The following is a 27,176-nucleotide window of genomic DNA, read 5'->3' as shown; positions in this document are numbered from 1 at the left end:
TAAGTCAAACACCAGTATCTTTTTCCCCTCTTGGAACCTTAAGATTCCAGTTTAGAAGTTATAGCCTCACCTTTCCAGTACATAAACCATATGTACAAACTGATCAATTTCTCTAAACACAAAGCACTTTATGTATAGTCTTATAATTTTCAAGTTAATCAGGGAGTAGAATTCAAACTCTGCTTAGCTACTTTTCTTTCTTTTTTTTAAGAATTTTTTAAAAAAAGATTTATTATATGTAAGTACACTGTAGTTATTTTTAGACACAGCAGAAGAGGGAATCAGATCTCATGACAGATGGTTGTGAGCCACCATGTGTGTGGTTGCTGGAATTTGAACTCAGGACCTCCAGAAGAGCAGTCAGTGCTCTTAACCGCTGAGCCATCTCTCCAGCCCTTAGCTACTTTTCATTATCATCTGTGCCCCTAAACACTGGAATTATGTAACCCTTCACCAGAACCATCATTTTCATGAGAAATTAACAGAAGTTATAAGGTCTCATTAATTCGAATCAACGTTAATAGATCTATTGCCAAACTTTTATGTCTATAAAACCTCGGCATACAAATCTAGGAGCCTAACAGAGAAGATTGGGCATGGTCACTTGCCTAAAGCTCTATGCCCCTTTCTCCACTTATCCCTGAAGCTGGATTTGATGGCTCTGACAAACACAGTGGGGTTCTTAAAAGGCAGTGCTCAGCAATTTGTGAACAAGAAAAAATAAATTATGGAAAAATAAAATAAAAGCTGCCTTAGTGGCTGTCTTCCACTGAACATTGGGCCCTCTTGTCAACTGTGCTTAGATCTCTAAAATTTCTGAAGACTCTCGTCCATCCTCTCAGATTGTGGAGTCAGTAAAATGTTTGCCGAGAGAACAAGAGGAGCTGAATTCCATCCTCAGAGCAATCGAGACTTGGAGCACAGGCATGCACCAGAGAGGCAGAGAGAAGTGGATCTCCGAGATGATGGAGCAGGCTATTGTTTCTCCCACTACACTATCTACTGAACACGCACAGGCTCGATTTGCAAGAGAAATGAACAGACTCCATTGTTCCTTTTAAAACCTTGAACTTGAAGAGATTTCCTGTGAGTGGAGGACGAAGCATTCCACAAAGAAACCTGGAATGCTAAGTGCTTGCTGCATCTGAGCTCACCAGAGGTGGAGAGTTCCAGGCTGCATTTAGTTTTGAAGTCTTGGAGCCACAGAAAGCACTGGCCAGAGGAATGAGGTAATCACTTCTAATGCCAGGCCCTGCTGTGCAGTGCGCATGTGTGATCTCAGTCTGCTTCTGCCCTAGCTAATGAAGGCATGGACAATGGAATAGCCACATGGCAGCACCGGAAAACAAGCTTACTTCTGCAGTACACAGCCTGCTTTGCCTGATTTCTGTCCACTGGACACAGCAAATGAAGCAGCTTCCCTGTTCTCTACACTGGGCTGTCATTCGCTCCTAATGCATCTTTTCCATGAGCCAACTTTGAAGGTCGTATGTCTTTAATTTTTACAACTTGTATATTTCATAGCCGTCCAGATGTATAGGAAGGGAGTAGATCATTTTCCCACCTAGGGACTCCCTTCCTGTCATCACGATGGAAGCAAAGCTGTCCTACTAATACGGCCATCCCTTAGTATTCACACGGATACTACAGCACACAGATAGATGCTCGAGTACTCTATATGTAAGGGGATCACATTTGCATAGAACCCACATATATCCCCTTGTGTGTGTTAAATCACCTAGGGACTGCTTATAATATCCATAATGTAATAGGTATTTTTTTGTTTGACTATATCTGATGCTGAAACTTGTCCTCTAACCTTTATACATGCACGCACACACACACACACACACACACACACACACACACACACACACACACACACGGGGTGGGGGGAGCAAAACAACAATAGCTGAAATGACAAAGAGAAGCACTACAAAGAATGGAGGGAGGGAAAAGACACCATTCCTACCCAGCACTCGAAGCTGGCCATAGCCACAGCTCTCAACACTGGATCCAACTCCTTCTGACCAGATGGAATCCATCATTTTCTTTTTTTATTTTGTTATTGCACCTCAATTCTGCAATATTTTCTCCCCCAGGGAATTAATTACCTATGCTTAAAGCTAGGCAAGACCCAAGTCATGGGCTCCATTTGGACCATTTTTGCTCTCTGCTTCTTAAAACATGTTGAGAGCAACAGTTCATCTCCGTATGACCAGTGTAACCAGCTCCCCTTTCCTTCTCAACTCCCTTTTCTGTTTATGTGAGAGAAGAATCAGAAGTTAACCATATTATTTCCTTGATCACCGTTCCATGAAGTAACCAAGAAGGTTTGAAGTCTCTGCTACCCCCGGCTCCTTCCTCTGTGCACTCAGCAAGAAGCAAATGCACCAAGTGGGGCAGAAAGAGGGAGGCAGCAAAGCAGGAGATGGAGCCCACTCATCACATAACAAATTAATCTCCCTATAAAAGCGATGCCCGGGAAGAAGGGATTCTAGTTCTTCCCTCTCCCCTGGAATATTGAGAAGATGCATTAAACAGAAGAAAGGAGATGTTTTGATACTTTCATGTCTACGTCTGTCCCCACTCCCCCTTCTCTGTACCAAGTCCTCCAATAATAAATATGGGCAGTAGTAAATATAAAATTGCCTAGGACCCTGGCTGGCTTCAGAGAAATTTGCTTCTGGCATGGTGGGAAAACTCAACTTCTCTTTAAATGAGCTCTCTCTTCCATCTAGAGAATCCCAGGCAGCAATGTCACGAGCCTGGAAGGTACATCCTGACATATGTTAAGTAAGTGAGGTTCATGGTATAAATGACTGTCCCCCCAGGGAGGGGGAGCTTTAAAATGAAACCAATAATGTATCCTTCACTAGAGAAGACTACATGCTCTTGCCCCTATCCATAATGAGAGACCTGACTCTGATCATAGCTTAGGAACTCACTAAGTGAGGATGTGGCAAAGACAAGATCCTCGTGTGCTTTGTAAGAGGGGCTGAAGTTAAGCTGTGCCCTTATGCTTCTAAATTGCCTTTGTGAGTAGGGATGGGATGGCAGTGGAATGGTGGGGGAGTGGCAGAGGGAGGGGTTGGGGAAGGGACGGGGAAGAGGCTGACAGTGCAAACCCCTTCAAGGCTCAGCCAGCTCCTTCAAGCCTGCCCTTGCCAATAGGCAACGATGAGGATGATGGGAGAGGGGCTCTAAGGAGAGAACTCTGCCTTGTCCTTGCTTGTCAATGCTGTCTGTGATGCGTGGTGCACTCTCCACTTTGGCAGGGACAGTGAGTAAAGTAACAGAAGTGACTCCAGTTTGTAATTTGACACTAATACTCCTCAGAGCTACCAGCTAGTTGATGTTTCTCTCTTGGGCTGGGCATGCAGGACCCAGATCTGTGGGACTCTCTGGGTAAGTTCAAAGGTAACAGTGTTAAATAAAGAAAGCTCCTTTTATGAGGTTTGCATATTAGCTAGCCAGGGAATTTTCCCCAATCTTAAAAACTTTAAAAATTCCAACCTTATCCCTTGTTCCCAAATGTTATGAGACATAGCTGCTTCCTGCAGGTGCCACTTCTGAAACTTCATATTTTTAATTTAATAATTACTTATCCTGATGGCATGTATTAAAATAATCTTACCTCTCTCCATGTGTGTATTTGTATATTCTCTCTGTTTCTCCCACCACCTTTGTGCGTGTGTGTATGTGTGTGTATGTGTTTGTGTGTATATGTATGTGTCTGTGTGTATGTGTCTGTGTGTGTGTAGGTGTGTGTGTATGTGTGTATGTGTGTATTTGTGTGTGTGTATGTGTGTGTATGAGTGTGTGTAGGTGTGTGTGTGTAGGTGTGTGTCTATGTGTGTATGTGTGTATTTGTGTGTGTATATGTGTGTATATGAGTGTGTATAGGTGTGTGTCTATGTGTGTATGAGTGTGTGTGTGTATGTGTGTGTCTATGTGTGTATTTGTGTGTATATGTGTGTGTATGTGTGTGTGTATGAGTGTATTTGTGTGTGTATGTGTGTATTTGTGTGTGTATGTGTGTGTATTTGTGTGTGTGTGTGTGTGTGTGTGTGTGTGTGTAAGCATGTGGAAGCCAGAGGTTAACCTCAGCTCTTTTTCCTCCGGATACATCCACCTAGCCTATTGCGGCAGAATCTTTTACTGCTACCTGAGCCTCACTGATGAGGGGAGGCTCACCAGCCATCAATCCCCAGGAATCTGCCTTTCTCAACCTTCCAAGGACTGTGATCACAACGGTGTGTTACCTGCCTGCCTTTTTAAGGTGTGGTTGGGCTCAAAGCAGGTCTTCATGCTTGCACAGAAACCATTTTACTGCTTGAGCTATGGTCCAGAGACCCTAGCTTACACAGACATTTATTCCAGAATGGATCCAAGGAAACACATCCCTTTAGTTCCTTTAACAGTGGAACCTGGGATTGTTTGCTAACTCTGCAGAACAGGGCTGAGGTCCCTATCACTGGGCACTAGAGTTCTAGCAACTGCGGCATAGAGCATCACACAGCAAATTATGTTAGTTAGCATAATCAGTTGACTGTAACACTTCCTAAAACAAGAGCCTTGGGAGGAACATGGGCCTGCTTCCCTTGCCAACAACATCAGAATAGATGACTGCATTGACTACAGCACAGAAAAGCTTCTCCTGAATGCTGAGACCTCATACCGAAGACAAGTTCATATCTAAATTCTCAGCTCAAACCAGGGATTGACAGTCAAGAAGCTTCCGAGTGTGTCCTAGGAGCTGCTCCTCTTTTCTGGATGATAATAAGCCACCAAAGTTAAGTGTGCGGATTGCACAATGCGAACTGAGGTCAGATTCACGAATGCTCAGCTTTTACAAGTGATGCTTCCCAGTGTTGACTGGAAAAGAGAAACTACCTTAGGATTGTGACAAAGACACATGGATAGGCTCATGGGGTCCAGTATCCTCCCTTGCCAGCATTTCTAGAGATCCTGGCCTCTCTAAACTTCAGTGGCTGGACAGAAGCTTTGCTGTGAAATATCTCTTCCCCTTAAGACCTTTCCCATTGGCTCCATCCATAGTTAGGACCACATCTGTATTATTTTATGTTGTGGCTATAAGACATCATGACCAAGGTAGAATTTATTTGGGCTTTTGGTTCAAGAGGATTAAAGTCTATAATGGCCTAGGGGAGGCAGCAGGCAGTAGGAATAGTGGCTGGATCAGGAAGGTTAAAGATGACATTTTGAACCACAGCACAGAGCAGAGAGAGCAAACTTCAAATGGCGCAAGGCTTTAAAATCTCGGAGTCTACCTGCAGTGGCATGCTTCCTCCAACAAAGCTTCCAAATAGCATCAGTTTGGGACCAAATGTTCAAATCTCAGGGACTACGGGGGAACATCACTTTCAAATCAAACTACCTCATGATCTGATACTTTATTATAGGCAAATACTAAGCTAACCGAGAAGTCAGCTGAGTACATACTACGATAATTATAAAAAAATAAATGTGAGTGTCTCTTCTAGAGATATAATAAGATCAAGGACAAAATAAACAGAATATAGATGAGATCAGATTTTTTATTAAACATGACGCTATGGAAGAAATTAACAAAGTCTGGGTTTGAAACTATTACTTCCTACAACTAGATTTGGCTTTAGTGGTTTGCTGGCAGCTTTAAAACCATGGTTCATGTTTTCTGAAATGGAGATGCTTCCTTGCATGAAAAAGCACAAAGGACCTGTCTAATTCTTCTTAGGAGTGCAAGACCATCAGAGCGTGTTCACCAAGTGCTACCTATATTTACTGCCCTACAGTCCACATCTCAAGGTAGCTGGAAGACACTTGTCCTACAAAAGCATAGAGACATCCAATTGGTGATGGAGTTATCCACTGATGAGCAGTTCTATGAACGGTGTCCTCTGTAGATTAGGGCTGCCATGGAGAATTTACTGAGACCATGAGGATGGAGCAAACCCCAGGCAGTTCGGGGTGTTGATTAATAACAAGATGAATTGCATTCATAGACAAGCACACCAGAGGTGAGGCAGTCATTAGATCCTTTCTAATTTATAGTAAGAATGTCTCTGTCAGCGTACTAAGTGGGCTACCCATAAAAGTGCTGTTGGACCTCTGCTGGGGTTTGCCAAAGGTTTTCTATAAAGCTAGATATAGGAATAGCAAGTTGCCCTTTGTAGACCAAGAGGCAAAAGAAAAATAAATCCCAGAGGTACTTACATAGAAGTGATAACAAAACCTCAGTAAGTGTTCACTGATGAAATTAAAAAGTATAGCAGTATGAACTTGTGATTTTCTTGTAATAATTATAATCTGGTGAGGAGAGAAGAGAAGAGAGAGTATACGATTTCACTGAATTCAGGCTCTGAGTTAATGCTTTCTATCGCCAGAACTAATTGTGGGCATCATCTGTTAAAGCTGACTTTTAATGAACTTTGTGGATGCAACCTAATCTGTGGAACTCTTTTTACATGGATAAGTATTGCCACATATTAGCATTGAGGCCAGGAGTATGTCATTTTAAGGATGCTCATTACTTAGAAGTTATTTATTTAACTCAAGTGCTTCTCTTATATAGTCAGCCATTCATTGTGTAAAGCAAGGACATTTTGTAGTTGTAGAAATACAGAATGCAACGTACAAACTGATGCAGCCTATTTGGTGTAATCAAGAGGCATAGGAAACAGGAGATGATGAGGCTACCCCAAACATGACGCACTGGGTTATTTTATAGTAAATGGTTTATTTTAATACCCATGAAAAGGACATTTGATGCTGTCTCTTGCTATAACCATTAGATAGGCACTGTGTGTCCTCTGCTTTAATACAGCAGGGTTAGCCACAGCAGCATCATCACAGAAACATCAGGAATGCACTGTGTTATGGTTTCCCCATGTCTACACGGCACCGCTAGCTTTTGCAGCTTCAACATAATCCTATGAGATGCTTTAGCCATCTCCAGGAGTCGGACCATGCTTGCTTGCCAGCAATTAACACATCACTGGGTTTATTGGCTGTTGACTTGGAAAGAGAAAGCAGAGAGGAACTTTCACCTGAGTTTCCAGCCTCTCCTCCCAACCAGTTGTCTATAATTCTGCTCTAATTTCACATGATATCAGGGGCTTAGGAAAGGCTAGACTGGAGGATATGAGTGGAGAAGGATTATCAGTGAAAGTGGACACCATCTACATAGCCATGGGGGAACCATTATCCATGTTGGGTCTAGACTTTCCAGTATGGCTGCTTTGTAGTCACCCCTGCTTCTGACCTTAACTCTCACACTTAACTCTTTATAAGTAAGCCTAACAGATCCACAGGTTCCTCAGAATGAATTTTGGTGCAATTGTATCTTGGTTTGCTGCGGGGATCAAAAGAAGACAGGTTTACATGGCTCACATTTCCCCAAGGGAACGATAATATTACAGATGTCAATATTCTTGACAGGAAAACTCATTAAACTTCCCAGTAGGTGAGTCTACAATATGGAGTTTGGTGCCTTTCCAGGTTTGATAGCAGATAATAAACTCAAATTTTCTGCAGGGTACCTACTGAAGGATAATGCAATAAACAAACTGTAAAAGTTGTATGTTTTTACATGTGTTGTAGATTTGTCTGAGGTTTTTCCCCTCCATGTAGATTTTACCTATGCTCAGCTGCAACACACCATAGCAGATTCTACTTCAAATTATATTGAATTAGTGGTTCCTTCCCTTCTTTGAACATATACTGACCTGCAATGGTTCCATACGGAACCACACTGTTCAGAGACTGTATCTTTAGTCATTTCAAACTAGTCTAAAGTTGACTCCCTGAATAAACAATTGAACAGTATCATAAACATTTTTCAACTCATCCAGAGCCAAAAAATAAACAAACAAACAACAACAAAAAAACCCACTCAAAATCACTTGCCTTGTTTTGAAATTGATTATTGATTTTTGCTGTGCTCTAAATTCTTAAAAACAACTGTTCCTGCTAAAATGCTAACAATCTTATGGTTATTTATCAGGACACATTTCCGTAGCTGCTACGATCAAGTATGACTTAATTAATTCACCATCAGTATATGAAGTATATGAATCTTCTTGCTTGTTTGCTTGCTTGCTTGGAAGCTACAGTGTCCTTTCATTTGATAAGAACATTATACATACATACACACACACACACACACACACACATATGTGTGTGTATATATATATAATGTAATAAATAAAATGTAGTGGTTAATTTCCAGAATAAAAGTCCCTTGAGTCTTCTTAGGTTCAGCTACAGATGAGTAGAACACACTGAAGCCTGCTGATCTACCACCCCACCCCACCCCAAACTAGAAGTTTAGAATAGAAAATTGCTAAGAACCAAACTGGTCTAATGACCTGAAGATGTGACCAGGTCATACACCTGGAGTTCCAAGTTTCTCACACATCCTTTGTCATGCCTTAAAGGCATACACACAAATTTCACTTTTCTCATGTTTCTGATCATGACCTGACTGTGTTATCAATAAAAAAAAATCTTTATAGTGTAGTGATAGGTATGACACTCAAAACACTGTTGAGAGATCACACATGTATCCTGATAATCTGCAGCATGTTTAGCAATACCATATAAGCATAAGGCGCAGTGTCCCATCTCTTCATCTGCTCAGTCAACCTTTATGGTGTCATGAAATCACATAGACCAAACATTCCAACTGAGTATGAAGTTCTCCAATAAAACTTTATAGATATTGTAGTAGTTTGAATGAAAATGACCCCCCCGTAGGCTCATAGGGAGTCGCAATATTAACTGGCCTTGTCGGAGCGGGTGTTGCCTTCTTGGAGTGGGTGTTGCCTTCTTGGAGTGGGTGTTGCCTTCTTGGAGTGGGTGTGACCTTGTTGGAGTGGGTGTGGCCTTGTTGGGGTAGGTGATCTTTCAGAAATTACCTAAAAGCAACATGCAGAAAAATAAGCTAGTTGGTGAGAATGCTGTGGAGTTCTGCGTTTTCACAGCCAGTTGCTCAAAAACCCAGCACAGGGCAATGTTTTCACTGAGTTTGCTTCTGTCCCTTTCTGCAGGTACCTTGCTGGTAGTCTCTGTCCCCATCCCATGTCATCAGGCAGGCAGGCCTCTGGCCTCTCTTCTCTTCCCTTCCAGCACCCATGAGATCACAGCGCTGTCCATATATAGGACAATTGCTAAAATAGCAACTGAGGTGAGACAGAACGCTAGCAGCCAAGAAGTAAATGCTTTCGTCCATGTGCTTAAAAATAACCAGCACGGATGACATCATGGGAAAAATCCAGATAAGACTGCGCTTGCCCAATGTGAGATCACCGGGCTTATCTCTTGGATGCGCCTCTTTGTACCACAACCACTGAAAGCAAGACCTGCACTCCTAGTCTATTCTCTCTGAAGCACATGAGAATTTTCATTTAGCGACCAGCATTACCTACTCTAGGCCCATGACAGCTTTGAACTTTTAAGAGAAAAACACTAAGGTGACAGCAGTTTGTGCAACCACTTGGCATTTTCGACGCAAACAAAAATCTTAAGGCTTTGTTTCTTGAAGAAAGTTGTGCAAGCTTTTACTGGGGGAAGAAATTAACAAAGACAGAAAAGAACTAACAGTTACCCCATCTCCACCCTACCTCATTTAATAATGAACATCAAGAACAGTCAGGTTAGAATGCAAACTAAAAGTATTCCAAGGGTAAACCAGGGGCCCAAATTTTCAGCAGGAAGATGAAAGATCCAAATAATATGTAGGAGGAGCATGGTTGACGCAGGATGAGACTGGGCCATTTTTGCTGACTCAAGGTTCCTGTGCTTGCCTTGAAATGGCTGTCTGTATCTTCCCATAGTGTTGTCTGTCAGGGAGCCATGCCGTGGACTTTGCCAGAATCCTTGATTGGATCCTATTATGCCGGTCATCACAGTATCATATAGAAGTGTGAGTCTTAATTCCTTCATTGTAAGCTTCTTGAGAGCAGAGACTGTTGGTTTTCTGTTTGTTTGGGGATTATTTTATTTATTTTTATTTTTAATAAACGAGTCTTACAGAATCTACCATTGGAACATAATATCAATGACCAAAGTGGCATGTACCATAGCTTTTAGGTATAAAACTCAGTACTGTGTACTTTTGTGTAAGCCCTAATGAAGTTTGTTAAAATTGAAGTTTGATTTATATAATACTAAAATGAAGTTGTGTGAGACTGTGTAGTCATAAGCTTGAGTCTTCTGGAATAAGATTAGGCTGAGAGCTTGCTCTTACTCTCCCCTGAATAATCTTGACCCATTTCTTTAAGTGTTGTACACCTCTGCTTTCTCATCTACAAAATGGGGATTTGATGAACACTGGATTAGTAGAGAAATATTATGAGAAATAAAGGACTTAGAATACATAAAACCCCAAAGTCTGCACAGTGTTACTATCTTAATTATGCTACCGTTGGCAGTATAAAATAACGCCATATTAGGCGATGATGGCAGATCTGTACCTGGACTCACAAAGCAGTGATAGGCTAGTAGACATTCCCCCAACAGTGAAAAGATTATCAACACAGAATGCGTCAACAACTTCACGTCTTAGTTTTACAAACACCAGAAATGGGAGAAAGATGCAAAGGGCAGTTCACACCAGCGGAAACTCAGACAGTGTACACAAACTCACATTCACAATTCACTAATCAATTCATTCATTCATTTTCCTTTATGTTTGCTGTTTCTTTGTGCAGGGCTGGAGCATGTTGTTTAATTAATTAACAATATCAAACAATACTAAATAATATATTAGTCAGTATTAGCAATCACAATGTATTAATGATATGTTAATAATTGATATAATTAACATTAAACAATGTTAAATAATGTATTAATTAATTAAATGGTATACTTCAGCCCTGCAAAAAGAAACAGAAAACAGAAAGTCAACTTTAGGTAGTAAATTTTTTGAACAATGCCAAATTGGCGCACATTTCAGGATGTGTTGTGGTCAAGTATCTGCATGGATCAGGTGATGGGAACTTTCTTCAGATGGTGGGGTGTGAGGTGGTGGTGTAGACTGAGATCAGTGACTGTCTGTCACAACTGGGCATGCACACATCTGAGCACGAGGCAGCTTCCGCAACAGCTGTGGCTTTGTGCAACAGGCTTATGAACAAGGAACATTTTTTTTCAGATGGGTTTGAATAGAGTCTTCCTAGCTCACAGAATCCCTTTTCTAGGCAGATTTTTCAAACTGTTTCTGGGTTTGAACAACCTTCAGCCAATGAAACAAGAAGCACCTCCTTCTTCTGTGTGGGATGTGGGATGCAGGAAGCCTTTGGACAGCTAGCTCTGCCCAAGCTGCACAGTGGGTTTGAGCTGCATTGCAAAGATGGGCTGAGGGGAAGACACGCTATTAGTCAGGTGACCGGTGGAAAGTGGGGTTCATAAGACCGAGTCATGGGTGAGACATGGTGAATGTGCTGCTATGGATTTTGAAGGTACCTGTAGGTCACCTTCTATGGGTTCCCCTCTAGGGTCCCTTTGTGATGTGTCTGGAAGATACCAGTGGCTTGAAACAGGTAGGACTCTGAAAAACTGGCAGTCTTTCTATACATCATTGGAAATGTGGCCAGAACTATCCAGTTTCCAAAAATCTGCAGGAGAGACTCTTTCATAATTTCTCTCTAACTTGTGTGACCTTCAATAAAACACTGAATATGCTCAATATAGAAGTATGTCCATCCGGCCTACAGGATGTTCAGGGATAAAGGTAGAACAGAGATTGAGAGAATGGCCAACCAATCAATGACTGGTCTAACTTGAGACCCATCCCAAGTGAGAGAGAGCCAACCCCTGACACTATTACGGATACTCTGCTATGTTGCAGACAGGAGTCTAACATAACTGTCCTCTGAGAGGCTTCGTGAAGCAGCTGATGGAAACAGATGCAGAGACCCACAATCAAACATTAGGTGGAGCTTGGGGAGTCTTGTGGAAGAGTGGAAGGAGGGACTTGGGGAGCCACAGGGGTCAAGGGCACCACAAAAAGATCTATGGAGTCAACTAAACTGGGCCCATGGGGGCTCACAGACACTGAGCCACCAACCAAAGGGTATACATGGGCTGGACCCAGGGCCCCTACATATATGTAGTAGATATGCAGCACGGTCTCCAAGTGGGTTCCCTAACAAGTGGAGCAGGGGCTGTCTCTGACTCTGATGCTTCCCTTTGGGTCCCTAGCTGGGCTGCCTTGTCTGGCCTCAGTGGGAAAGGATATGCCTAGTCCTTCTGGCACTTGTTGTGCCAGCATGGGCTGGTATCCAGGAGGGCCTTCCCTTCTCAGAGGAGAAGGAAGACAGGGGGAAGGGAGGGTGTGAGGGGGTGACTTGGAGGAGGAGGACTATGATTGAGATGTAACGTAAATAAGTAAGTAAATTAAGAAAAAAATTGAAAGTGTGTCATGAATAATCTAATCAAAATTAGCCTCTATCTGATATTCAATGATTTCTGTTCCTAGGAACAACAACAGCAACAACAAAAGTAGGTACTTGCCAGGCAGTGGTGGTGCACGCCTTTAATCCCAGCACTTGGGAGGCAGAGGCAGGTGGATTTCTGAGTTTGAGGCCAGCCTAGTCTACAGAGTTCCAGGACAGCCAGGGCTATACAGAGAAACCCTGTCTCGGAAAAAAAAAAAAAAAAAAAAAAGCCACCCCACCCCCTGCAAAAAAGGAGGCACGCACACATTGATAGAGATTGATTTTAGAGTTCTGTGGCTTTCTCTCTCTTTAAACACCAGGGGACATTTTTATGCTGAGGCTGAGAAATTAGGATATAATTGGTGATATACACTTTGTTCTAATTCATTTTCCACCCAAGGTAGAACATAATACACACACACACACTCACATACACACACTCACATACATACACACACACATACACATACACTCACACACACATACACACTTTTAGATACACACATATACACACTCACACACATACATTCACACACAAATACAGACACACACTCACACTCACATACACACACTCACAAATACACTCACACACACTCACCAAAGAAACACCATGGTTTCCAACATACAGCTCCCTTCAGATAAAGCATACAATTTCAGCTAAACAGTACTTCTGTTTTATAAATGAGGTAATACAAATAGTCACATGACCCACTTTCTTCCTTTTATAACTATAAAACAGTGAATACATTAATTCTATTGGATATACATCCTTTAAATCTCGTTGTAATACATAGTCTGACATGTATTTCTCAGTGGTTTTAGTAATGTTAGATATTTATTCAGTATTAAATGCAAAATAAATCCAAGAGATAGTTGATGACATTTCTTAATCTTGTATTAACATATTTATTTGAATTAAAAATGAAGTTGGGTTATTTTTGTCCAAAAAAAAAAAAGGTTTTCTCATTGATATATTTGACAAAGACATGGAATTTCTCCATATAGGAAGGGTAGTTTTACAAAGACGTGTAGAAAAGCTGGAGCTCTGAATTTTTAATGAAAAAAATGTATGTCATAGGATGCGATGAGATTAAAAATTATCAATAGTAAAGTTGACAATCTGATTATTTTCACATCAGTGACAGATGCTGCTGCCTGCCAGGTTCCCTGCTCCGTGAGTACTGTCTCACCTAAGGGCTCACTTTGGTGCTAGATTTGGTACACAATCCCAGATTTTGGTGATGATGGTGATGGTAGTGTGTGAGTATGTGTGTGTGATGTGTGTGTCCATATGATGTATGCACGGGCATTGAGGTTGAGACCAGAGAATAACCTCAGATATTAGTCCTCGCTTCCCACCCCATTCGAGACAGAGTCTCTTTGTTCACAGTTGTTGGGCTAGTTGGTCTGCAAGCATCCTTCAGTCTCTGCCTCCCATCTTTCTAGAGTAGTGCAGGGATGTGGCTGCCACACCAGACTTTATGTGAACTTGGGGGATTCGAATCAGAACTCCATGCTCACACTGTAAGTGCTTTATACAATGAGCCATTTCTCCAGCTCTGTACCTGCTAATCTTAAAAGAAAGAAGGACTCCCAGTGTCTCTGACCTTCGTCGCTGTTCAGAGGAGCCTGGGTGATGAGATGTGAGTGGAGGGATAGTCTCCATTGCCCTGTCTTCTCTGGGACAGTTTTCTGTTGTTGTTGTTGTTGTTGTTATTCCGGAACACCTTACTGTGGGGATGACAGGCACAATACGTCACACTCAGTTTGTAACACAGTTCCCAGGTGTATTCCACAGGACACCGTGGAGGCAGAATCTCCCTGGAGAACCCATTTTGGCTTGAATCTGCTTATTTTTCAGCTTTTCTTCCCACAGATCCCAATGTTCTCTCAGCGGCAATTCGCTAACAGAAGCACTGGCACTGAAATTTTTATCATTTCTGTTTAATAAGCTACAAGCACTTATTGTTTGGAAATAGACCATTGTTTTCCTGGACAATCATACAACAACAACGGCAATAACAAAAACACAACCCAGAGAACAGTTGTCACAGTCACAGGAAATAAACTGTCAGATAAATTTACTGAATTCAACCCTGGATCTTGGCGTCTGTTTTCAAGGGGAGCCAAAGCTAAGACACTGGCTCACTCTACAAGAGTAACCTTTATGTGAAAGAGAACCAGGCATCAATCATCAAGAGCTATGCGGGACGTGTTGGAAAATCCTGGGGAGAAAGACTCAGACTTGAACCTGTTAATACGGTGTTCAGATAGGGGGTAGAATTTCTTCTGGTCAAGAGGGGCTCAACCCTCACTGATCTGAAGAAGGTAAGAAAGGGTTTGTACCAGACATGGAGATTGAAATATTTTTGTTGGGGCTGAGTTGGCTCAGAGATTAAGGGCACTGTCTGTTCCTCTAGAGGAGCCAGGTTCAATTCCCAGGATCCACATGACAACTCACAACTGCCTGTAACAAGTTTTAGGGGGTCAGACTCCATCTTCTCGATGGGCACCAGTCATGCCAGTAACACATGCTTATATTCAAAAACTTCTTAAATTGAGATTAAAATGTCTTCTTGATGATTAATTACTAGACCACATTTGACATACCAGTTATATGAAACTGACAGAATTTGGATCCAGTTGTTACCTTGAATAGCTTTCATTTCAATTTGATACCATCAATAAATTCTTTCAGCTCTTATTTCTGTTAAAATGGCAGGGAAGGAATAAACACATATCAATCTGTGAGGCCCTATGGGCAAACAAGGGAGAAACCTTGGTTCTTATCCTTAACAGAAACACTGACAGTAAAATTTTACTCTTTATTACTGTTGTTGTTTAGTAAAATGCAAAGTAATTTGTTTTATAGAATAGTTTGTTTATCGTGATCAATTGTCCAATAATCATTACAATCAAGACAAGCTTTTAGCAGGGTGTTACGGTACTGGAAAACCAAACAAATTTAGCAAGAGGAGATCAGCCACCGTGTTCCTTACTTCTCGGTGTGGCTCCGGATTTTCTGAGCCTATTTGAAATGCAGGCTGTATCAGGGGACACCCTCAGCCTTAGTTTTAAAAATGTTTTCCTTTCTTCTTCCTTTGTCTGTTCTTCAAGGGTACCATGTCAGTGCACGGCCTGGAATTATCCCACAGAAAGCACATTTCTCCTCATTCTCCCTGGAGTATTTTGTTATCATTGAGTTACATTTAAATATTTTGTCTTGATTCATCTTCAGAATCTTATGTTTTTTTCTTCCCAGTTGTCTAATCTGCTGTTAATCCCACATAATGTAGTATCATCCGAAACACTTCCGTTTTGAGGCGCTGCCATTTCCATGGAGGTTACTTTAACACACTGGATCTTTCCTCAAGCTTTCCAACAAATCCGATGCAGCGATCTCTATTTTAATGTCCTTGAATTGCAATTCTAACTTCTTGTTATCTCTGATTTGATTATCAATTTTTTTCTTCACTGATTTTTTATCTTCAGTTTTGTTCAGTATTATTCATGTTTTCCTGAGCCTCCTCATGCCCCATAATTTCTGATTAGATTTAATTTTACTTCTTTGGACACCAGATAGCTTATTTATATGTAAATTAATAAATACAGAAATAAATTAAATGTACATACAAAAGACTGTTATGCTGATATGCTGTAAATCATTTGAAGCTGCTGGATTATTTGGAAGCTCGGTTTAAAAATTTGCTAGGTGATGCAGAATGCCATTTAGTCGAAGGCTAACCCCCACCCCAAGACGACTTTACTTGACAACCCATTTTCTAATCTGCCTGGCCATGGGCACTATTCCTAGCCTTGTTTATGTGTTAAGAGATGGCTCCCTCTGGTACCTCTCTAACCCTTTCTAATACTCCCTGCCTGCACTCGGGTCCCTCTGTTTCTTTGGTTGATGCTTATCCTCAGTTGACTTTTCAAGAGTGACCCCAGGTGTGTCTTTGGAAAAATCACTCTCTCTCTGTCTCTCTCTCTCTCTCTCTGCCATTGAGCTCTGAAAACCCCAACCCTCTTGAACTCCCTGGAGTTTCTATCTGCCCACATCAGGGCCCCCAACAGACTCCCTTTGGCTTCACTCAACCTGTGCTTCAGCCTGGAAATAATTCCAAGCAGCCAGGTGGAGATACTTGCAAGGCTCACCTCATTTTGTGTCCACCTATTAGAGACAGCTGAACTTCACCAACTACTGTCCAGCGTCTTAAACAAAACAAAACAAAAACAAAAACAAAACAAAACAAAACAAAACAAAACTCCGGCCTTGCATATTTCATCTACTTTGGGCACATAGGAAAATCTGATTCCTATTACCCTTTTTGGGCAGAAAGTGGAAATTCTGCCTGCAGGTACCTTCCTTATCAATTCCTTTCAATTTAAGACAGTTTGGTATCTGCTGTTTGCACATGAGTATCTGACTGATATACATCTATTTCTTCTGCCCCTCACTCAGTTGAGCTCCCAGTCCCATCATGCTCGGCTCTTAAGGATCTCCTGAGCTACACTCATGCTAGTTCCCCTTGGCTTACAAGCCATATGCATAGGAATGCAGGACATGGGTATGTGTGTAGCACGTATGATTATTGTTTTCTGTTTTATGGATAAAGAAACTGCAGCACATGGAGTTAAAGGAGCTTTTTAAGTTTAGGGCTAAGAGGGTGAAAACTGGCAGTCTGAACCAGCTCCCATGGATGCCCTGCCACTTCCTCTAAAACATCTTCCTTCTTCCAGTGTCTCTGCACCACCACGCTGGTTCTGCCCACTATCATCCCTGGCCAGAGCCGCCATGAGAATGGTGTGTCTACCTGTAACCTGTCTTTTTGTTGCATTAAAGAGAACTTTAAGATCCAAATCTGATTTTTCTCTCTGTTGTGCTTAAAAGTCATCAGCGGCACTTCCTGGAGGACCAAACGGGGTCTCCCTGGCCACTGCCCCACTTGGCTTCTACTCTACCTGTCCTCTTCCATGAAGCTATGATGGTTTTCTCGGTTTTTACTTTTTGCTTTGATTTGTTTTATATTGTGTTCCTGCTCCTCTGTCTGATGACGCTTGGTCATGCTGTTCTTATGACCAACATCCACCATCACATTTCTCTACAAACAAACTCCATGTCTGCTTTGCCTCCCTATAGAATAGCCTGTGTGTGACATCCCGTTGAGCTCTTAGAACACATCCCATACATGGATAAATAAACGTGCAGGCAAGTTCTCAGGCGAAGGCCATCTTGTAATACATTGGCAGACTGAAGTCATGCTTCCAATCCTGGGTAAGCATTTCCATGTGTCCTGTGAACTAAAGTTAGAGGAAGCTTTCTGAAGGACGATAGTCTGTGCTACCTGTTGTGGGTGTTCGTAATGATTCTGAGTCTGCTGTCTTCTGAGGAGTAAGCCGCTCCTGCAGTACCTACCTGACTGCTCATTCCTTTGGCACGGGGAGTCATTACATGGTGACATTATTTATTGATGACTCTAGAAGAATTTTGATTGACTGGGTACTTAAGTCTAAGAATGAACTCTTGATGATTTAGGTCTGTTCCTAGTTAATGAACAATGACAAATGAGAAGAACATAGACCTGACATTTCTAGGTATCCAGCTGCATGGCGTTGTATCTTAGATAATAAAATACTCAAAGTCCGTCATGCTATAAACCATTTCATGAGAACCATGCAAGTAGAACCATAAGCATTGCGTCAACTTCTTGAAGGCCATATTATCATTCTAGGCATGGGGCAAGAAGCAGGTTTCCTTCTGTGCAGATGTGTGCTCTGCAAAAAGAATACAGGCTGGTGGTGAATGCAGCTCCCAAATTCCCAAGATGCAATGCTTACGAGAGAGGATGGATATAAGAACAGGAGAATTCAGCCATAAAGAAACACAGACAATGCAAACTAAGAGGCAGGTCTCAAAAGTGTCAACATTGAGGAAAAGAAAGAGTGATTCCTGGGCTGGAGGCCCAGCTAACTGTGAGCCTCAGCACTGGTTCGGATGCTAAACAACAGGATGAGCATCAGTGTCCCACCTGGCCACGTTTGGAAAGCAGTCTATTGGTCATAAGGTAGTTCCTCTGTGGAAGCTGGGATGAGGAGTGTGCTTTGTTATACTGAAGAAGGTCTCTGAACCACTTTTACAGCTCAGTGATGAATCTGAAATTACAAAAACGTTCAAAACATCTGTACTATACAATAAGCAGGTAACAGATAAGTCAATTAAAAGAGATGATTTATATTCCAAGAAGAAAAGTTTCTCCTTTATATAATGAGCTAGAAACTGTCACCAGGTAGTGGTTAATCCAGCAGCAAGCACAGAACACAACACACACATGGCCTGCAGAAGGGCTCACAGGCACTGGGCTCATGGAGCCAGTAAGGGGAAGATCTACATCTGGATATCAATACTGTGGTCTGCAGTGTCTGTTTGTCTGTCTGCCTGTGCCTGTGTGTCTGTATGTATGGTGTGTGTACACATGAGTGTACAGATGTGCGTGCCATGCAGATGCTAGAGGAAGACCACAGACATTTTATTTCTAGCCCTCTCCACTTTATTCTCTTGAGTCAGGGTTTCTCATTGAACCTGGAACTCTATTCGTTTGGGCTAGGCTAGTAAGTCTTAGCTATCTTCCTGTCTCTGCCTTGCCTTCAAGAGCTGAAGCTACAGATGCCTGCAACCACATCTAACACTTTCCAGGGGGTCTTGAGCCCTGAACTCAGGTCCTCATAATTGTATGGCAAGCACTCTCCCCTACTGAGCCATCTCCCCAGTCCCTGGTGTGCATCTAAAAGGCCTTTAAATGCGTTTTTATTTTTGGGACACAGCATTGATCAACTGCAACACAACCAAATTGTTTGCCTTTTTGTAACGCTAAGGCCTATAAGCTGTAGGCATAAAGATGGGTGGTCAGAGAGATACAGTCTTTTCAAAGCAGTAGCACCACCAACAAAAGCAGATGACTCCTTTCCATGATAATTATGGCCCACATTTTACATGAAGAAAGCTAGGCTCAAGGTTGCTCAGTGATCCACCCACGATGCGCCAAGATGAAAGCGGTCCCAGATGCAGCCAATGCAGCCGCATCCTCTCCGGCCCCTGCTTTTATCATTTGCGGTAGACAGACGAGATCGGGAACTTCTAACATCTCGTATAGCTCTAACGAGCTGTAATTCGGCAACAGAAGTTATTCGCATGGAGAATACAGACTAAAAGCAATTGCTGCAAATTACCACCTCGACAAAAATATCATCGTTGCCGGAAGAGGAGAGGTGCTTCTCTCTCTAGCTGGAGAGTCACCCGCTGTGTCTCAGCGTGCTCTGAACCCTGTGTCCTCTCTGCTGCTCAGTTACGTCCTCGCAACCTTTCCTCTGGTGGTTTTTTTTTTTTTTTTTTTTTCATTTTGATGTCTTTTTTAGTTAAGGACAACAAACAAGAAAAATGTCTTCCTGGCTTTCTCTATCCCTTCATATCTAAATGGCAGGAGAAATCTGATATATTCGTTTTCTCAATTGTCTCCTCTGCCAGAGTCCCTTTAATCCCCTGAGCCATGGCATAGGAGTATCAAGAGACACACAAGAACACCCATAACTTTAGAGTGCTAAGCCCAACTGTCATTTTCAGCTGTCATTGGCCTTAGACCACTGAGTCCCAAGTCACAGTCTACCTCCTCCCCACCCCCAATGCTTCTTTTCTCAGCCTTTCAATATTACATAACCAGCTGTCTGTTTTGGTTTGTTTTCCAGATAATATGTGTCGGAATTGGTTCAGATTAGATTCTGGGGCCTCAGCGTGTCTCCTCACTCTCTCCCCACTGTCTCTTCTGATGGCATTAAATGTGTGTGTTTTCTGTACCTTTAATACTGACAGAAGTCTGAGGCCTGGGCTGTCAGCTCACCAGCTCTATTTAGCCATCCCTAAAGCACCCGTCTTGGCTACTTTTGAACCTCTCTGATGTAAACATGCAATAGAAAAAGCTTAAGGGAGGAAGGGTTTCTTTTTTTCCATCGTTTGGCTCCATGACAGAGAAGGCTTGGGGGTGGGAGGGCCCTGCTCCTTGTGGTAAGTGGTGTCTGTACACAGGGTGGCAGACAGGAAGCAGAGTGAGCGAGACAGGAACCAAAAGCAGGTGTGAACATCAAAGGCCCATCACAGTGTCATACTTCTGACAGAACGACTCTACCTCAGCCTTCAAAATGGCACCACAAAACAGGGGCCAAACATTCAAAGCACGCACCTGTGGGGATTATTGCAGATTCAAACTAAAATAGTACCCAAAACTTAATGTGTCATAAGGGAGTCCACCACCCACAGCCTTCCTGCCTTGTTACCTGGTTTCCCAGCATGCTCAGCGGCACCACCAGGCTTCTTTGTGACATCCCCCTCAAAGCCTAGTTAACGCTGGCAACTTGCCTTCATCCCACATCCAACTGTGATGATAATTTTAAGATAGTGTGTAATTTATTCTTTGAGAATGTTACATGCTTACAGAATATGTTAGACTTCTATCTATCCTCTCTTTCTCCTCCAGCTCCCTCCCTCAAGACTTAATAGTCAACTTGGTTAGATCTGGACTCGACTACCAGACACACCTCTAGGCAGGTGCTTGTGAGGGTATTTGAAGGAACAATTAGTTGAGGTGGGAAAACCCTCCATAAATACACCACTCCATGGGTTGTGATCTTGGACTGAAAATTTAAAAAGAACAAACAAACAACAACAACAAAAACAAAAAACAAAAAACCAACCCAGGTTGAGCACTACCCCTCTCTGCTGACTGACCATGGTAGAAACAGTGTGGTAGCTACTCGCACTCCTGCCCCTGGGAATCTTCCACTCGTGGACATCAGCCAAAATACAACCCTCTTCTCTAAACTGCTTCTTACCAGGTCCTGATTTCAGCAAAAGAAAGCTGTAGCTGACATATCCACCACCATCCAAGAAAGGTTGGGGCTAGAGAAATGGCTCAGTGGTTAAGAGTTGAGACTGCTCTTCCAGAGGGCCTGAGTTTGATTCCCAGCACCCGTGTGACAGCTCACAACTGTCTGTAACTCAGTTCCAGGGGACTTGACACCCTCATACAGACATACATGCAGGCAAACCACCAATGTATATGAAATAAAAATGAATAAATACCTCTTATCTCACTTTCCAAAAGTGTCTCATACCCACTCAGCTTTCTGTGTCTCTACCTGTTACCCTGCTCATAGTGAGAGATGCAACGCCTGAGGATGAAGGAGTCCCTCCAGTGATTCCCATCACCACCACCCTCTGTGCCATCCGCTACTGCCTCGCTCCAGCTTCTCTTTTCTAAGTCCAGAGTGGCCATTCTAAAACACTCTATCTGGAAGTAATTACAGATCACATACTTTCAACATACAGTGAAACAGCATATACATGACTGTTTCCAAGGAGAGGAAAGAGAGAGCATCATGAGGAAAGACTGGACCAAAGCAAGACCATAAACCTGCAGGACAAACTCCAAACTCTGCATCTTCATGTCTGACGTCAAATTGCTCTTCAGATCTCTAACTCCTTTCAGCTTTATTGACTGCATCTCTCTCTCTCTCTCTCTCTCTCTCTCTCTCTCTCTCTGTCTCTCTCTCTCTCTCTCTCCCCCTCCCTCCCTCCCCCCTCCCCTCTTCTCCCTCCCTTCTGCCCCACTCTCTTCCCCCTCCCCCCTCCCCTCGCTAGTTCCATTTTCTGTTAGCAACTTTCCCCGGGCAGGCATCCTATCATTTCTCTAAAGCAATCCAGGTTTCCCTTTCATGACTTCACATAAAGACCTTTCTGAGCCTCTGTGCAGGGACAGCCTGACCTCAGCAGCTTTCCTTAATCATAGAGAGTGATTCTACAACCCCTTTCTGGTATCCTTGGCTTTAAAGCCAGACTCACATGGCCAAAGCCACCATGTTCTTCTGCTCTCTGGAGCTGGAACATGGCCCCCTCATTTTACCAGCTTTCTGTTTTTCAGTGTTTCTTTTACTCTCTAAACTTGTCTGTCCTGGAGCTTGCTCTGTAGACTAGGCTGCCCTTGACCTCAAAGACCTGTCTGCCTCTGCCTCCCCAGTGCTGGGATTAAAGGTGTGTGTCACCACACCAGGCCCTAAGTTTTTTTTTTTTTTTTAATTTTTTTCTGAAGTTGTTAAGCTTTGCTGGGTGGAGTCTTGCCCTGGAGTCACCACTCCCTTTATTATTATTTATTCTTTACACTTTTATCTCCTTGAGCACTGGACTTAGCTCCCTTGTGCTTCCCAGTGCCCCCTTTCTCCTCAAACTGTACATTTTGTAATTTTCCTTTTTCAGCTTGTTCCTTTTCATTATAGATCTGCATAAGAATGGCCAGTAATAGCCCCATGGCGCAGTCAATCCTAGGCGGCTCTGAAATCTCCGCTGGCAACACCATTAATCCAAAACTTCTCCAATTTAGCCTCAGGCAAGAGTTTCAGACAAGGGCAAAAAGCAGTCACATTCTTTGCCAAAATATCACAAGCATAAGAATGGTCTCTGGGTCACTACTAATATTCTTCCCTTCTGAGAAACCTCTTGAGCTAGGCCCCCACAGTTCAAATTTACCTTAGCACCATTTTCTTCCATGTTTCTACCAGGAATAGCCCATTAAGCCCTGCTTAAAGTTTCCTATCATTTTTCTTGTCCAAAGTTCCAAAGTGTTCCCTATTCTTCTAAACAAAATCATGTTTAGGCATATACCAGCAATACCCTAAGTCTCTGGCACCAACTTCCGCCTTTAGTCATTGTTCTATTGCAGTGAAGAGTCACCATGACCATGAAAAATCTTATAAAGGAAAGCATTTAATTGGGGCTGGATTACACGTCCAGAGATTTAGACCTCTGTCGTTATGATGGGAAGTATAGCGGTAGGTGCTGAAGAGGAGCTGAGAGGTCTACATATGGATCTGCAGGCAGCAAGAAACCAAGCCAGCTCAGTCAGTCAACCAGGTCTCAAGAGAGGGAGCCAGGATTGAAAAGAAAAAGACAATTGGACAGCATTATAACATGACTCCAGCCATTGCTGAGGCTGAAGCGGGTTAATCTTTCTCCAGCCTGCTTTTATACCACTCTAAGCACATGCAAAGAATAAGGTCAGTTCTAGGTCAGGGAACAAACAAGGCAATAAAATCCCATGATCACTGTTTCTAGGGGCTTTTCAGGGTGACCAAGATAAAAGGAACAACACACATCCCTTCAGCTGAGTTTACGTTGAGCTTTGTATTAGCTCAAATGTAAATATTCTTGCCTGAGCCTACTTCCATGTCCCAGACCAGCGTCAAATTCTTGCCAAGTTTCTAGAAGTGGCCCCAAAGGCTCCCCCCAAGGAAGAGAGAGAGAGAGGACACACCTCTTAATCCCTGTCAAGTACTACCACTCCCTAATGACCGAGCATTGAAATATATGTGTATTGGGGCCATTCTTTTTTTTTTTTTTTTGGGGGGGGGGGTTTGAGACAGGGTTTCTCTATAGCCCTGGCTGTCCTGGAACTCACTTTGTAGACCAGGCTGGCCTCGAACTCAGAAATCCACCTGCCTCTGCCTCCCGAGTGCTGGGATTAAAGGCGTGCGCCACCACGCCCGGCTTATTGGGGCCATTCTTATTCAAGGCACCATAGATATCAAAGCCAGGTATTCAATGGTGGTGTGGATGTACGGAGTCCCATATCATTACACCTCTATATTCACTTTACCAACATGGTCATGACTTAGAGATTCTACTGCTCCTCCCATCTCCTGGAACCACTGTTCTGCCTTCTTATCCTACCCTTCCTGCAGACCATGTCACCATCCCTGCAGACCCCACCATCCCTCCAGATGCCACCATCCCTGCAGTTTCTTCTTCCTACAGCTCATAATTACATGATTATGTGTTTGTATTTTGTTTAATACATCCATACAGGATGTCAAACTTTGTCAGGGACAAAGGCCATGAACATCTCAGTTTCCATAGTAACCCCATACCAGGTAAAGGAAGACATTTAAGTATGTATTCAACGAGTGCATCGGAGATGCTATTAGCAGAAATGTAAGCCAATGTTGCCTAGCATGGGAGTATAGCCTATCTGTTTCTAAAGGTCAAGGTGCAGACTTTGATTCCCAGACTGAAGGAGTGGTTCACTTTGTAGACAAGGGCAGCCAAGGGATTGGCTCTGGATTTTTGTTATCAGTTATTAAAATGTATTTTTCGACATTTAGACCATCATCCCTTCTCATTTGTGTCCATGAGACGATGCTTGGTATCTGAATAAACTGATTTGAACTTTGGAGTCAGTTTCTAGAAACAAGGGGGTAACTATGCAAAATCACACTGCTCACAGAGAGTTGGCAAAGGGAATTCCAAATTTAACTAGTGACTTTTAAAAGCCAAAAACGACTTTTCCAAGCCCATTTTATCCACCCACTGAGCTGTGTTTGATTCTAATGAAATCTCCTTCCTAGTGTTTTGTGACGCCATGGTGAACATTCATAGGCACCCTTTCTGGAATGCAAACTTTGGTTAAAAACTCGAATGATCCTCAGCAATCGAGTCTTTGTTTCGTTTCCTTTTGTGTTGGGTTGTGTTGTGTTTTTTCTTGAGACAGGGTTTCTCTGTGTGTCCCTGACTGTCCTGGAACTCACTCAGAATACCAGGCTGTCCTGAACTCAGTCATCTTCCTGCCTCTGCCTCCTGAGTGCTAGGATTAAGGCCGCCACCACCCAGCCTCAGCAACAGAGACTTTCTAATGTAAGAGCAATCATAGTAGCCTGTTATATTTGGGCATCTATGGGACCTCACTGATCAACAACTCAAAAAGAGCTGACCCACTCCTGGTACTGAGGTTTTTATTTGCTCTCATGCGGTGTCTAGTTGGAGTATTGTCCCCGGTATAGGGTAATTCCATTGAAATGTTTTAAAATAGATGTAATTATTTTATGAAGCTTCTACAGTATTGGTTTCCTTATTGTTTTTAGGGCTAGTTATCCCTCTTTATATTCCCTTCTGAAACCCTAATCCCATTTAACCCTTCCCACTCCATTGCTCTATTACACTATGTTCCTCTCCTCCCCTATGACTCCTTACTGGTTTCTTGATGTCTACAGATATTCTTAATGAAGGCTACATATCTAAAGATCCAGAGCTAACATCTACATATGAGAGAGAACATGCTGCATTTGTCTTTGTGATCAGCACGTAAGAGGTATGTAAACCTCATAGACAAATAGTTAAATGGGCAACGCCACACGGATGGACGCTAGGGAAGCCAGGATGGTTGGGATCACAGAGAGTCCCAGAAACAGATCCCTGGGCAGCCTTTGTCCCCAGGGGTTGAGTCTGTGGTTAGCAAGATGAGGCACAGGCCTCTCAACAACATGCATGTGATTTTGATGGTGTCAGTTATTGCAAACATACATCTCAGGATTAAATCTATATTCTACACATTAAATCTATATTCTACACATGTTTATCTCCACAAGCAGACGCTTAAGAATAAATAACTCACATCGCCCTGCCTATTAGGAAAATTGAATTTGTGTGTGTGTGTGTGTGTGTGTGTGTGTGTGTGTGTGTGTGTGTGTGCATATGTTTGTGTTTTATCATCCCCACCCCACAAGAACAATAAAGTTGCATGAATATTCACAGTGCCTAAGGGAGCAGCACCAACAACAGCCCTTCAAGAGGTGGATGAATAAACAGTGGCCTCACCATATAATGCAACTCTACATGGTAATAAAAATGAAGTATGGTGCGTGCAAGAGTGTGGATAAATCTCAAAGGTGTGCTAAATAAAACAAATCAGACCCAAGGGAACTTGTACAGCTCTGCTTACATGAATTTACGGACTCGGCTAATGTGATCTGGGGTGACAGGAAGCAGGCCGGTTTACCTAGAGTTCACGGACTGCAGGAAGACTGCCAGGGCAAGGAGTAAGAGTGGAATGTGGAGGTCGACGGAAAGGTTCCGCATCTTGATGTAGGTACTCAGGAAAATTTACTAGCTGGACCTTAAAAGTGGGTGCATTCTATACAGTGTAAATTACAACTCAATCAAGTTGGTCCAAAAAGGAAAGAAGGTTAGGATGATGGAGACAGAAACTCTAAGTCTTAATTTGCTGAAAACTCAGGTCATGTCTCAGTACACCTGATCTCCCTCACCAAACCACATTACTTCCCAATTAAAAAAAAATTATTTATGTGATAAGAAGGAATAATAGCATGTTTTCAGAAATTGACATTGATCACCTATTTCTTACTAAAATTCTGAGTAATAATTTTTTAAAAACCATGTTTTTAGACACAGTTTCTCATTATACAGACCAGATCTCAAACTCTTGATCCCCCTGCCTCAGCCTTTCAAGAATAGGGATTCCAAGCCTGTGTCACACTACGCCTGTCCCAAAATTGTATTCAAATGCCATTCCGATCTTAACTTGGGTTATGGCCCTAGCTAAGTAAACCAGGTTGGCCACTGATCAGGAAGCTGTGTGAAGGGACCCTCTCCTCTCATCCCTGATTCTTTCCTCCTTGTCATAGATAAGGGTGGGAGTCTGTTCTCCTGAGCCACATCGTGTTCATGTCAACGTATCCTGTGAACAGATAATGGGCAACCCTGAGCTCACCATTTCTGGGGATGTGGGCTTGAGGGGTCATCCGGCATCTATTTCATTCCATAATTTTCAGACTAACAAGTTATCAGGACTCAGTGTTGGGAGCTTGCTGTACATTAACGGCATTTCCTAGTCTCTTGAC

This window comes from Mus musculus, chromosome 13 (genome assembly GCF_000001635.26).
Source record: "Mus musculus strain C57BL/6J chromosome 13, GRCm38.p6 C57BL/6J".
In the NCBI taxonomy this organism is placed as follows: domain Eukaryota; kingdom Metazoa; phylum Chordata; class Mammalia; order Rodentia; family Muridae; genus Mus; species Mus musculus.
Note: the sequence above shows the minus strand (reverse complement) of the source record.